Source organism: Ostrea edulis, chromosome 4 (assembly GCF_947568905.1).
Source record: "Ostrea edulis chromosome 4, xbOstEdul1.1, whole genome shotgun sequence".
NCBI classification, from domain to species: Eukaryota; Metazoa; Mollusca; class Bivalvia; order Ostreida; family Ostreidae; genus Ostrea; species Ostrea edulis.
In genome coordinates, this window is record NC_079167.1 from 73,950,971 (window position 1) to 73,966,559 (window position 15,589).

General features: G+C 35.4%; 1 protein-coding gene and 1 long non-coding RNA gene across 3 annotated transcripts in view; one reads left to right on the top strand and one right to left on the bottom strand.

Moving 5' to 3' along the window:
* Window positions 1-6,234: 6,234 nt before the first annotated feature.
* On the bottom strand, window positions 6,235-15,581 carry LOC130054312 (uncharacterized). Of its 2 annotated transcripts, none has more exons than XR_008802629.1 (2): window positions 15,145-15,581; window positions 6,235-7,324 (listed from the first exon to the last, which is right to left on the bottom strand). It is a non-coding gene; the product is annotated as an uncharacterized LOC130054312 (long non-coding RNA). The 2 variants fall into 2 exon arrangements; XR_008802630.1 differs by having other exon boundaries at window positions 6,235-8,458.
* LOC125668687 (uncharacterized) overlaps window positions 14,710-15,589 on the top strand; it is a 95,137-nt gene continuing 94,257 nt past the window's right edge. The window contains exon 1 of the mRNA XM_056163749.1: window positions 14,710-14,949. The gene's annotated coding sequence lies outside the window, so the exon portion shown is untranslated. The remainder of the gene's footprint in view (window positions 14,950-15,589) is intronic.

Below are 15,589 nucleotides of genomic sequence, written 5' to 3' on the forward strand. Positions count from 1 at the left end.
AACAATATAATACTCTAGCCTTGGATATCACATTGAGAGAGGGTTTCTAAGTATAAAGATTGTCTCGTATAATATAGCGCGGCATATGTTTCGTTCTGCCCTGATGAGTTTTAATAACAAGCGCTATTTCATCATTTATGGTTTACGTGTAACATTAAGATCTGGCATAAATACTATATCTTTACTCGGCTTGCATCAAGGGAGGCATAGAAATGTACAAATACGTCTTCTTTTTTAAAGAGGTAAACTATTTCAAAAAGAGGTTTTATTCAAAATGCTGCACACGTACAGATATTGATTTTCCTTTTCTTCATTTAAGAAATGGATTTCATTTTTAAAAATACCCACGGGTATGAACTGCCACGCTTCACACTTTCACGGGAAACTCTATCCCATGGCGGTTTTTCCAGGGGGAAACTCCATGCTGACTGTGTATAGGGGAAATGATATATTACAGCGACCCACCCACCACCCACCCCCAACAGCCTCTCCAGTTGGAACTCTTGATTCACTTTTCGAAGCGAGACGAACCATCAAAAGTTCAGACCGCAATTAGCTGACACTGAAGATAAGGTACACCGAATGATCACATAATCAAGCTACGTGTTCAGTGAATTATCATCAGGTCAGGGGAGGTCACCGTGAGATAGTTATTGGTGGAGGGGTCATAGTAATCTCCTTATTTCTGCCCTGTCTTATCATCAGTGTAGGTATTTACTTAATACAGGGGTTGTGAAATTCTGGCACGTTTACACTCCAGCCCTCCCCTTTACGATGTACGAGTACTTTTTCCATCGATTTTTCATACAAATTACGATTTATCGACTCCCCATCAGATGAATGAAAACCATGTATAAAGGAGCACCCTACCCACCCCGATAATTCAGGAGAATTTTGAGGGTTGAATTCGGGTTGAAGAACCCATTTTCCGATGATTTTGTTTTTATTTTGCTGGTCAAAATTTATTCAGTGATAAAAATGATTGGGTTATTTCATTATTATTATTATCATTTATATACATGTATACGTTCCTTCGACAATTTTTATTTCACTCAAATCAAAACGTCACCGGCTGCATGAACGCAATGTGTCCCAAATCTCGCTGATATGGTCATGTATATACAAAGTGAGCAGAAACATTGATTGTAATATTCATTGACTTCTTTTATATTTAAAAGAAGGTAAACAACGATAAATGCGTACATTAGGAAGGCAAATATTTGGAAAACTCATTTCCCTCTTTTCTGGTGAATGTAGTATTAAACAGGTTTAGGATTACTAGTGTTCTAAGTGACATGCACCCAGTGTCCTACATTAGTCGCTATTTCGACACTTCAGCCTACATATACACACCCACAACAAACACTGGCACACCATCTAATCATAATGTGGCCCAACTCAGAATTTGTCCTGTCCTTCTCAGAGAAAAATCTGTCTTCAATGAAAACTGAAGGGACAATGTCTTGGTTCATCTTACACAATCCCAAAACCAACTCAAGGGGCGGACCCATATACATTTTCATATTCTTACACAATCCCAAAACCGACTGGTGGATCCATATAAATTTTCATATTCTTACACAATCTCAAAACCAACCTAAGGGGCGGACCCATATACATTTTCATATTCTTACACAATCCCAAAACCAATCTAAGTGGCGGATCCATATACATTTTTATATTCTTACACAATCCCAAAAAGGGGCAAAGGGGCAGATACGTATACACTTTAAAGGAGGTCGCGACCCAAGATGGTACCTTCTCTTCCCAAAAGTGTCTCTGGGTAGGGGTTACATGACATTTTTGTTATTCTTGTAAACTTCTTTAGATCTGCCACTTACTAACATATTGCATCAAGAAGTATAAGAAAATCCACAGAACTTTCGACTGAGGGTAACCATTTACACCGATCGCTGGACATGATTCGGAGCACAGTATTGAAATCAAATGAAGGAAGTTAAATTGGTGTTTTTTCGTCCACAATGCATCAATTTCCAACACTCAATAAGATTTCAGTATTTTTGTGCATGTTACAATGAAATGTTTGTGTCTATTTCAAAGGAAACAGGCAATTTGCTCAATACCAAGGCCGTAGCTTATGAAGAAAGAATTTTTTTTATTTTTTTTAAAAACCCACTTAACCAAGAAATAGAATAGTTTTCTAGATGTTTTAAAACACAAGCAATACTTGAAATATCAATCGATGTCATTCTAACTTTATTTTTCTACCATGTTTTTTTTAAAGTAAAATGGCTAAAATAGAAGAATAATATAGGGTTATTGAACTTATATCGGTGAATATTGGCACGAGTTGGCTGTCAAAATACACGAGCTTGCGAGTGTATTTTGACAGCCAACGAGTGACAATATTGATGAAAGATGAATATAACGAACAGTGACCAATCTCATAAGATTTTATTAATGTAATCTAAAGGGCATATTTCTACTTTCATAATGAGTTATTATATATACCGTATATACTCGCCTATAAGTCGGATTTTTGGGAGTCAATTTTTGGTCCAAAACTCTATGTCCGACTTATAGGCGCGTTCTAAGAAGATTGGTATTTTTCTGGGCGGCGTAATGTAGTGTTTTTATTATTTTAAACAACTCCGACGATTATCATGGACTACCACACAAAATGAATGATTATCTAGACATATTGTATTGTTTATGTATTCTAAAATTATGTATAAATACAGGTATTTGCATATTTTTATCTAATTAAAAATTATTTACATACCGCTATGATTAATACTTTCAATATTCAACTAATCTATCGTTTATCAGTAAAATTGAATTACGAACCCGATTTAATATTGAAATATTCATACCGGTATGCATACCGGCTGAAATATATTTCATAAAAAAAATGAATATTGTTAACAGATAATTTAGATCATCATTCTTGACTCTTAAAATTGTTGATACAATTAATTATACCGGAATCCCACGATAACAGTTTTCGCGAGGCGCGTGCCACTAAGTAAATGCAGTGTCAGGTACTGGTAATTAGGAGCTTAGGTAAACAAGGGATCATTGCCCATAATAGATCAAGGGTTGCGTTGAAACCCCAAACAGGTATGGCTTGGATATTGAGCACCTCATAATTATTAATTTCTCAACATATTTTTTGAAACATAGGTAAAAAACACTACAGCATTGTCGACCGACTCTGACAAAAAATTGTACCGACTTATAAGCGGGTCAATGGCAAATTCCTACAAAATAACCTTAAAAAATACAACCGACTTATAGGCGGACCGACTTATAGGCGAGTATATACGATCATAATGCATGTATGTCATATTGCATGTGATGTTTTGCAAACAAGAGATAGCTCACTTGGTATGATAAATATCTTTTCAGTAAGTAAATATATTATACATACATTGATTATACTTTTCACATTACTGATAATTTGTTCAAAGCCCTTATTCCTTGGGGATCCGGGTTAGAATAGGTCCCCAGTACCCCTTGCTTGTCGTAAGAGGTGACTAAATGGGGCGGACCTTCGGATGAAACCGCAAAAACCGAGCACCCATGTCACAGTACCGGTAGGTGTGGTACGATAAAGATCCCTCCCTGCTCAAAGGCTGCGAGTGCCAAACATATGCCTAAATTTTGCTGCTCTTCATCGGCAATGGTGACGTCTCCATATGAGTGAAAATTCTCGAATGGGACGTTAAGCAAGATACAACCAACCTTACGTTTCGTTTTACCAAAAATTGTATCTTATTTACATTACTAGTTTTGTTCATGGCGAACACATAAAGATAACGAACAGTAAATAACGTCATAATAAAGAATACAAAATTGAGGTAAAGGTAAAGACGGACCCATGGGCATACCAGAAGTGGGACAAGGTCTCTAGGAGGAGTAAGCGTTCCTTGTTAATCGTTCACACCCACCGTGTGCCCTATACCTTGACCATGTAAACGGAGTAATCTGTAGTCAAAATCAGTGTGTAAATTAACAGACTAACAATTGGTATGGAACACGTTAGACAGCATTCGACCCAGTGATAGATTAGATCATTATACGAGGGCGAGTCAATAAGTAACCAGCCTATCCCATTTTCGATTGACCGAGACGGTCACGATTTTCATGCTTTCTTTCAATACATGTTTTATACCTGGGTACAAAATCGAGTCATTCTTTAATAAGATATTGAATGTCAAACATGGCTAGTGATGCAAAGGAATGATTTCCATCTAAAGTTGAGTACCGTGCTATAATTCGGTACTTGTATTTAAAAGGTAAAACAGGCACGGAAATACACGGCGAGATAGCCGATGTTTATGGGTCATCTGCACCATCTTATGCTCCGGTTAAATTCTGGTATGGGGAATTCAAACGTGGTAGAACGTCTTTAGAAGATGAAGCCAGGTCTGGACGCCCACTGGATGCCACCGACGAAGAAATGTGCAAGAAAGTTCGGGATCTGGTATACTCTGATAGGCGAATTTAGGTGGAAGAAATAGCGCAGGCATTAGGCATTTCACATGGTAGCGTTTTAACAATCTTACATGATCGTTTAGGTATGCGCAAGCTAACAGCCCGTTGGGTATCCAAATCCCTTAGCGATGAGCAAATGGCAGCCAGAGCATCAGTATGCAGCGCCTTGTTGAAGCGTTTTAGGTCAAAAGATGATTTTTTTGCGTCTGATGACTGTAGATGAGACTTGGGTTCATTATTATGAGCGAGAGAATAAAGCTCAGAGTCGTCAGTGGGTAGGGCCTGGGTCCCCAAGGCCAAAGAAGTTCAAGACGCAACCATCTAATGGCAAGGTGATTGTCACAGTATTTTGGGACGCAAAAGGCGTTAGTATGTTGGACGTTTTACCCAAGGGAAGCACAATAACTGGAGTGTGCTATGCAAACTTGCTACAACAGCTGAGAACCGCCATCCGTGAAAAACGCCGAGGTAAACTCTCTAAAGGTGTTTTGTTGCAACAGGACAACGCGAGAGTCCACACTTGCAATGTTGCAGTGGATGCTGTAAAGCGAAACGGGTATGAATTAATACCACATCCTGCCTATTCGCCTGACCTAGCGACTTCTTACTGTTCCCAACTTGAAAAAGGATATCCGTGGACGTCATTTTCGGTCTGACGAAGAAGTGATGGCAGTTGAGGAGTGGGTCAATGGAAAGGACCCTGACTTTTTCAGTTCTGGGCTGATGGCACTTGAACACCGTTGGTCGAAGTACATCACATTAAAGAGCAATTACATAGAAAAAGAAGAGGTGGATCTCAACCGGAAATAAGTTAGGTTGGTTACTTATTGACTCGCCCTCGTAACAACCATAGACGTTGCGAAATGCTGACTTTAAGTGAGACTATTGAAACCCTGAAACATCAATTTATTTGACAGTAGCCTACCTCGATTTAAAAATTGATTATATGCAGACATACTCTTGCATATCAATTTTTCTAAGAGACATAAACACCTTATTATACAGGTGATAATGGGATATTGCTACATATAAGTATGGGAAGCCGACGATGGAGAAGCTCAAGTCATCCTGTTGGTCATAAAATTGTGTTGTTACCTTACCGTTGATATCTGTTCAAATAAGTATCCAAATATGAAGCGGATATGAACGACTTTTGTGTCTTTTATGTCGAGGTCACTCGGATACATCTAATCAACATATGAATGAAAATAAGTATTTAAAATGTGACCGATATAATTAAATGTCGAGTTGAAAGCCACAACAAGAATTTTTTTTCTTCTCATGTAAAAGCTTTTGAATAAATTCTGCCTCATAAGAATTTTTTAAAGAAACCAAGTCAGCTAATAATGGAGCACAATTTTTGCTCATAGAGATTCCAACAGATTGTTGGAAGACCTGATCACCAGATACTATATAAATATTGTTCATGAAGAACAGCAGCATCTTTTTGATGTAAACTTCAGATTACTTGTGCGTAAAATCAGAGTGGTATTTAACGAAGTATTATTCTTTTGGATGCCTGAGCACAAGATATGAATTTTCCGTGTTCCATTGTTAAAGAAGAAACGGCTATGCATCCTGTTTTTAAAAAGCCTGGTCTTTAATTCATCGTTGGCAATGGTCATATAATTAGTGTTGAAAAGTCGTACCTTTTGATGCTGTTAATTTGGGAAAAGATTTCAAATTCACTAGAATTTCTATTCTTTGGAATATTCGAGAATCCACATTTGATTTATAGTTAATACTTTTTACCGAATTAGTAATTTGTTTATAGCTTTTGATCTTTGCAATGCCAATATATATAATTTGTTGAATTAAATTCATAAGTTTTGTATTTCAGTAACAGAAGATAGTATGGCCATTTATACAAGAACTGGTTACACTTACATAAATCAAACTTCTCATAGTCTCGCTGAAATATTCAAACCCAATACTACACTGTAGATAATGAAAGGTTTCTCTCTGTAGAATGTTTACCTTGGGTTTTAAGTTTGACACTCCAGATTTAACTACCCGTTTGTTCTCTTGTCACGATTTCTTCTTCAATGAATTTCTCTACGACAAGCTACTTCACCATGGCATCATTCAGCGAAGTGAACCAGACATTTTTTTTAACTTATTGATTACTATGTGTTTATCTATCTGAAAAAAATCTCCCAAAGATTATACACACGTTTCCCGAATATGCCTGCAGATCAGCTCTCTGTCCCCGGTGTGTTGTACTTGTGCAGTTAAGTGATAATGGCCCTATTGTGTGGACGCTTTCCTGCTTGTTTGTCAGAAGTCAGACAATGCAGCGGCATCAAGGGTGCTCTATTTACGAACGGGACACGGGTTCAAAAAAATATTTTAATGTATTTTAAATTCCATTCCTTTCACCGTCTGCAATTTCAAAATAATTTTGAAGCATCACCTTTTCATCTTTTAGCAATAACTATCCAACTTAACAAAAAACTCGACAACAAGAATACGTTCTCACGCTGGTCTACCGCTGGTGTAATTTTTTTTTTAACTTCACCGAACCTGTTTCATTTAAAAGCCGTTGTTAGATTTACTCCTCGTCGCCATTTTTCCTCCTTGCCATCATAAAGGTGGCATTCCTTTCTGTTGAGTTCCGAGCCTCGATGGTATCCTTAGCAACACAGACTTCAATTCAATGGATGTCCTTCCATTCTCCACTTCCTTCCTTCCTCTTTACACTGATCTGAGAATCTGTTGTAAAAAGTTATATTACTGAACTTTGACAGACATTAAGGGAATTTTATGATGAAATTGCAATTTGTAAAAGATAAAACAAATAGAAAAGTCAAATGCAGTCTGAAATGTTTCAACCAGTGGGCATCCAGGCGTATGTGCGAATATCCATCTGCAAATAAATAAATATAAAAATTAAAATTGGAAGAAAAGAAAAAGGGAAAGAAAGAGATGAATTTTTCATTGACTTGGATGGATTTCGTTTCGAGGATAGAATAGCGTTTGTTCTTTCTCTTCTAACTGTCAGTATTCTCAGTAATATTTGTAATTTTTTCTATATTCTTAATAACATAGAAATGCATCAGGGCAAACTATGAATTTCGGGTTCTCTGGAAGATCCAGTACTTCGTCATGGGCCCATTGGGGAGAGGTCGGATCATCTTCAATCAAGCATGCATTTTGGGATGTTTCCCCTCACTGCTTTTTACATACAAGATAGGAAGTGCAGAAATAGTTTAAGAATTCTCTCAACCGGTTGTTTAAAAAATGTGCATGTTTCAAGTGCGAATTTATGCACACACACAGAGAGAGAGAGAGACAGAGAGACAGAGAGAGAGAGTAAATCTGGCTTTTAAAAGTATTTCCATATTTTGTCTGTTGATCTCATGTACTCAAATCTAGATGTAGTAGTCACAAACTCCCGATTGAGGCTGGTAAATTTTAAGTGAAAGAATTTGTTGGCGTTTTGATTTATAAGAACTGGGTGATCAGTTTCTTTATTTGTTCAGTGGTGATTTCACGTACTGCAGATAAGGGGTAAAATGCAAAAATAGAAATATATTATTAGCTTCCTCTGATTTCATGAATATTCATGATACTTGTGTTCCTATTGAGTTAAGTAAATCCTGCAAGATTGATGTCAATATTAAGCAATTTTATGTGATCTTCCAACACATGTAACTTTTGTATGTATGCTTGTTTTTATTTTCTTGTTCAAATTGTTTTATAATGTTTCTACTCTTAAGCACGTAAGGCATTGGTGGAATAAAAGTCTCAAGGTATAAAATGCCTAAGACAGACTTAAACCTAAATGATACGTGTATTAATTTCTGACGAAATTTCATCAACATGATTCCTTAATAAAAATTATCTCTATAAAATTTTCACCATGGTAAAAATGACATTTATTTCTCATCAGCATAATAAGAATGTTATGTTCCTCATCACAATGACATATTCCTCACCACCATGGGAAGAATGTCATTTTCCTCCACTTCTTAATGCAAATAACTCCAAATCTTCACCACTATAATAAGAATAAAATCCACTCCTTGTCAGCATAATAAAACTGACATCTTCCTCCTCCTCATCATAAAACATCAACCTCATCATGATAATAAAAGCAAACATTTTCCTTGTAATCAGAATAAAAAGACAGAAATCCTCTCCTCCACTCTATAATAAAAAAAAATGTCATTTATTCCTTCTCCATACTTCTCATTATGACAAAAAGAATATTTATTTCATTGCTCTACTTTCATAAGAATATCGTTTATTTCTTCTCACCGCAATGTAGTAACATTATTTTTCTCCACAACGATAAAAATTACATCTTATATCTGGTCTCGAAAAACCTGTCCCCCCGACATATTTAGGTTAATATACAGTATGGAATTTAAGTAAACATCCAGTGAATCTCGACAGGAAAACCATTGATAGCAGTCTGTGATGTCTCGTGTACCAGTCAGAAAAATGAAGTGGTGATTTTATCCAGAGGCGGTTGATATATCTACAAATATATACGGGTTTCACAAAACTATCTTAAGATCTGTCATAAAATAGATCATAAGGGTGTCTTATGACAATAATAAGATACGGCAGTACCGTTTCACAAAATGTTTAGATAGATCATATGACGTTGTAATCAATTGGCAGCAATACGCTTCCGTAATTTTTACATGTTACTTTGTATTTCAAAAGTTATGCTATATTTGTAAAACGTCTATGTTAAACGTGAAATTCTGATATTTATTTTCGGAGGAGTCCTCAGAAAATAAAAATTTTCTTCACTAATTTGAATATAAATGCAATCATAAGACAAGTTCGCAACGTCGTACTTGTTTTGTTATACATAACATATTGAATAAAAAATGTTCCGTAATCGAGGGCGTGGGTTGGTCAGGAAAACCAAAGACACAGATAGTACATGTACTAATGAACGTCGCATTAATCGAATAAAACGCGCGTTCGACAATATATACACTGGGCGCGAATTTTAAAGCGTTCTTATGTGAAAATGTCAATAACTGAATAAAACGAAAAAGTACGGATTAGATACCATAGATATATGTCAGAACGTGAAGAAATGAATTTATCCACCACTGCTTTTGTGTCTACAAATATTCGAATACATTCACTTGTGACCAAGAGCGGGTACGAAGTCCTTGCGTCCAGATAAATGGGTGTCAAAAGATTATAAAACGTGTCTACGAAACGATGTCCACATTTTTCACCTGTTGAAATATCAGTATATTCAATGAAGATGTGAAGAAAAGAAAAGACATTTGTTTTCAAAACAAAACTGCACAGTTTTCAATGCTATGCAGGAAACTTGGGGAGATGTCTATGGCAAGCCCTTTTACTATTTATTCGAAAAATGAGATATCTCTCTTTAAAAAGATATCTCTTATCTTAAAGAGATGTCTCTTTAAAATGAGAGATATCTCTTAATCTTAAGAGATATCTCTCTAAAAAAGAAAGATATCTCTAAAAAAAGATATATCTCTTTCACACAGAGAGATATCTCTTTCATTTAGAGAGATATCTCTTTTACTTAGAGAGATATCTCTTTCACTTAGAGATATATCTCTTATTCTTTAAGAGATATCTCTTTAAACTAGATAGATATCTGTTTCACTTAAAGAGATATCTCTTTTACTCCGAGAGGTATCTCTTTTACTTTGAGAGATATCTCCTTCACTTAAAGAGATATCCCTCTAAGAATTCCTAGAGAGATATCTCTCAAAGTATAAGAGATATCTCTTTAATCGTTGAAAAAGAGATATCTCTCATAGAGAAAGAGATGTCTCTTTCCAATATTTTTATTAGTTTGAATGCTTAGGGAATTCTCTCTAAAATGAAAGCCCGCCAAAGCAAATCTAACCATGATGACTGGGATGGTGCTAAAACGCGGAACGGAAAACGGAACGGAAGACGGAACGGAAAACGGAAAATACATTATGCAATAATGTTATGAGGAGGTCAGCATTTTGCAAAATCAAGAGGCTTGACATTCATGAACAAGGGATGCAGAAATTACAGAGAAAACAGGAAGTCATCCTCTGAATCCACCATTTCATATTGATACCTCATACTAATTCCCGTGAGGATCCAGGTTAGAATAGGTCCTCAGTACCCCTTGCTTGTCGTAAGAGGCGATTAAATGGGGCGGTCCTTCAGATGAGACCACAAAAACCGAGGTCCCCTGTCACAGCAGGTGTGGCACGATAAAGATCCCTCCCTGCTCAATGGTCATACGCGCCGAGCATAAGCCTAAATTTTGCAGCCCTTCACCGGCAGTGGCGACGTCTCCATATGAGTGAAATATTCTCGAGAGGGACGTTAAACAATATTCAATCAATCATACTAATGCATTATTTTATATTTTTACACGGTTTATTTTGTGGATGAATGTACCAACAGGCGCTTGCTTAATAATTTGCATAGTAAGTTTTAATAAAATTATCAAGCAAGTGCCTGTTGGCACCATCTATTTCATTCCCCCCCCCCCCCCCCCCCCCCCCAGATTTTGACAGTATGTTGTTTAACAAATAAAGAAAAAATAAATAAGATAACATACTGAAAAAGACTTGAATTATAATTGAACCCCTTTCAAATTCTATTACTTTATTCTGGCTGGTATCGTAAGAAAAGATTTTATGAGCCCATCCAATGAATAAAAGGTACACCACCACCCGAAAACAACAATGTAAAAGATAAAAAAAAAATTGAACAATTTCCCCCAAACATAACCTTTTTAAATCGAACGTGCTTTTAATCCAACTGCAGTTCATATGTTTAAGATAACTGAATTTGAATTTGAATTTAGTTCTACGCCTGGTACAATATACATTTATGTATTACATCAAATTTTAAAGCGAACGTGTCCTGTGTAGAAAATTGTTTTGCCTCATTTGGGATGAATCTATGTGAAAGTTCGTACATTTACCGATATCCTGCGGATTATAGTGTTGAAACTGAAAAGATACAGCGGGAAAGAAAGATTGAAACAAAACCAATGTTAACTAGGGTGAAGTTTACCACCAATAGTAAGAGGAATTCACAGATTTATTTCATAATTTATGAAATAGCGAAAAAGCTAACACAGAATTTATGCTTGAATAGAATTAAAAGTCATCTCATTATTAATCCAAATGTTAAGCTATACAAGTATTTAGTTTAGAAATTAACTGCCAGAAGTCCTCCCTATTTAGGATTGGAGTGCTACGGTTACTAAGTCTCTTGTTAGTTAAAAAGTAATAAATCAAACACAAGATGTTTAACTTGTTGACTAAATAAGATCTTGAATTATTATTGTTTTATACATATCACACTCTCTGTTGTAAGTATACACATACACGGTATTATATGTAAATACATGTATATGTGTGTTAATGACGTTTTGCCACGGGGGGGGGGGGGGTTATAAACCACAGGTGTTCTTTTCATTCTCTACCCATAGGTGTCACTGCTCGCTAACACCTCTGTCAATGCCGAAATTTCAAAATTCTTGTAAAATCCTTTGTAAATTCTTATACTACATGTACATGTAACATTTAACTAAATTCGCTTAATCAATTTATGATGCAAAATTTTAAGATAAAGTTGTTTTATCGCTTGTAAACAATTTCCAAAATGTTCATTTTAATCAAAATGAATCATTTTCCCCCTGATTTTTACCGTTATCTTATCTACATTAATCATTCTAATTCTTAAAGGTGGCTTCCCGTGGGAAGATTTTGCTTTTACCGCATGTGAAATGTATACAGGTAACAAAAAACAAAGACAAGAAATTGATGAAATGTGCGAGCTAGACTAGATTTTGCTCTTATTTAAAGAGATATCTTATTTTACGAATATATAGTAAAAGAGCTTGCCATAGATGTCACTTTTAAAGTCAATGCAGGAAATTCAACAGATTATGTCCGGTCGGGGAAAGAAATGAAGAATAAGTGGACCTGCCTAAGAAGTGTAAGAAAGAAAAAGTTGAAAACCTATAAAATCCACAAAACGTTGAGAGTTTTGACTCCGATTACAAAATCAACATGGTGAATCAAAAACATCGCGATCCTCTCTATGAAATGAATAGCGAATTGAATAGACAGATCGGCATCAAAGATATAAAAAATGTAGGTTAAAAAACCCCAGCAAATTTACAGTAGAAGATCAGTTTTACAATACTTTAGATCCCAGAATACTCTGACAATACTTTAGCTCCCAGATCATACCCTGACAATACCTCAGATCCCAGAATACCCTGACAATACTTCAGATTCTGGAATACCCTGACATTACAGAGAATTCAGTCTGAATAGTGACTACAACTTTCAGTTCTGTTCTAAACAATAGACTATTGACAAGCTTAGAGGATTAAGAGCTTCTTGCAGATGAACAAAATGGTCGAAAAGATAGATTATGTTTATATCAAACTGTATGACCCAGACTACTCTTTTGGCATTTATGGAATAAAATTACAAAAAAGCATTTGTTTCAGTTGACAGAATTTTTATCTTACGCAGTCAAATCTTTGTGAAAAATGCACAATCGTGTGCCGGTTTTGCAAACGATACACGAACTGGCTCGGTTGTGATACAGGAGTGAGACAGGGCGATTAATTCTCCCCACTCGATTCGGGACAAATCAAATGTCCACTTCAGGAGAAAACGACTGAAAAGAAAGAAGTATACATTTTGCCTATGAGATAACATTTGGAATGTAAAAGACTGTATAAATGTCTTGGAGTAATATTTGATGACAACATTGACCAATGACTTTAAAAGGAACGCTAAAAACTTGCAAAATCCAGAGGGCGTGCATTGGGATCCATAATTTCAAAAACACGTCGATTCTGTGAAAAATGTTGGATTTAAAACATATGGAAAGTGTTGCACAAGTTCTAGATCATTGTAATGGAGTACGAGGTTATACAAATTATCACTGTGTGGAAATGATCCAAAACAGCAATTCGTTATTTCCTCGGCGTTTATCGTTCCACACTACTAGCGGTCCAAGGAAAAATCAGTTGATCAGCATCGTTCTGTCGACATCAATGCAACACATGATTCGCCTTTGGAACTATATATTGACGAAGGACGAGGAACGAACTACTTTAAATGTGTTCTACTAGGATCGTACCCGGTTAAGTCGGTCAAGCGGGACCTTCCATATCAAAGCCATAATGGATTCATTAGATATGACGTAAGACTGATTGACTCTAGATAAGAGTGTGTGATCACGAAGCCGCAATCCTTGATTTACTAGCTCCAATTTAAAATATTCAAAAAATTCCCAAACTCAGAACGTACACTCTGTAAAACTCAATACACTGTCGAGAAATATGTGGATCTATAGACCTCCCTAAACATGTTAGATCAACTATGGTGATGTTTAGAGTTGTAAAGGTACATGTACAACCATACTCGAATCATTATCTGATGAAACATTAAAATGTGTATTTATTTCAATTTATTAGAGTTAAAACTAATGAATTATCATATGAAATATATATGTCGTCACACTTTTTAAGATGCGAGCCATACATCAACCAAATCATATATCAACGTCAGAAAATTGCAATTTTCCTTCAATAGCATCATTAAAATTTCACAAAAACTGGTTTAAACGATATAATAGTATTTATAATAATTTTATAAAACAGTTTCTTTTAAAAACTATTCAAAATTTCTGTAAAAAAACGACAACAAAGAAAATCTATCGGATAATGAACTTGATAAAGGATTTAATGAAAACAGTTATTGTCCTTGGATTCAATATTTTGAAATATATCATTGACTATTTCCATACCGCTTAGACTTTAGAAATATTTTTGTGTTTAACAAGATTTTTTTTACAATAACCATTGGAAAACACTCCGACAAATTTTATGGTAATAACATGCATAAATCTAAATAAATCATTGATTTTGAAAAATCTTATGACGTCACCGGAGGGTGGCACTATTTGGACCTTCTTTAAAAATGCAAAGGCAATGGTTTAACCTTCAGTTCTGTATCATGTAAACAAGACTCGAGTCTTCTTTTTGTTTACAAACAAACTAGTGAAGTTTTATTGTTGTCATTCAATGCATCCTGATCGGGGTCGCCTCCCTAAATAAATGAACACGCGTCTTTGTGTGAGTGTGTGCGCTTATTTAGATGATGGGCTGGTAAGAGGTTACTTGCTAAAATTGTGTACATGTTTTGTTTTTTAATACAAAAATAATTTCCGATATGCCGTTGTCTGAAAATCTAACACTAGCTACAGTGTCAGTAAACTGTCAGACACTTACAACACTGCCTAAACGTGGGGATGTTATTAACTTCTTACAACAGAAACACTACTCTATTACATGTTTGTAAGATACACATTTTATCTCTGAGCACGAACCACATATTGAAGCTCAGTGGGGTTACAAGTGCGTCTTCAATTCATATGTGTCGAATTCAAGGAGTGTATGTATCCTGCTCAATAACAACTTTGAGTTTGAAATTCACGGTGAAACAAAAGACAGTGAAGAAGGTAATCTGCTTGCACTAAATATGACAATTGAAGAGAATAAGGTAACTCTTATAGACATATATGGTCCAGATACTGATAACCCTCAATTCTATGAAACTGTAAAAAAAAAAAAATGTTTGTTTGTATTTTAATATGACAATGAATATTTTATGTGGTGATTTCAATCTTACACTAAACCCCTCACAGGATACTTACAATTATCGTGGTATTAATAATCCTAAGTCTAGAAATAATGGAGGACTTACAACTCCTGGATTATTAGAGAGTTCTAAATCCAGATTTAAAAAAGTGTAAACAGGACGTAAAAAAATCCCCTAAAAACAAAGTCGTCTGGACTATTTTCTTATTTCCGATAGTGTACCATAAAGCCGGGATATAGATTTCATCTTTCTATTATTATATTTGAATTAAAATTTAATCCCTGCAAGAGAAGGTTTGGTCTTTGGAAATTTGATAATAATTTATTAATAGATAAAGACTATGTTAAGAATGTCAAAGAAACTATTCAATCTGTAAGTAGTCAGTACTTGGAAAATATAGGAAGTATGAATTTTCAATGTAAAACTGGCATTGATTCTTGAGGTCCTGATGATGGAAATCGGGGGAGTTACAATTTCATACTCAACATATAAGAAAAAGC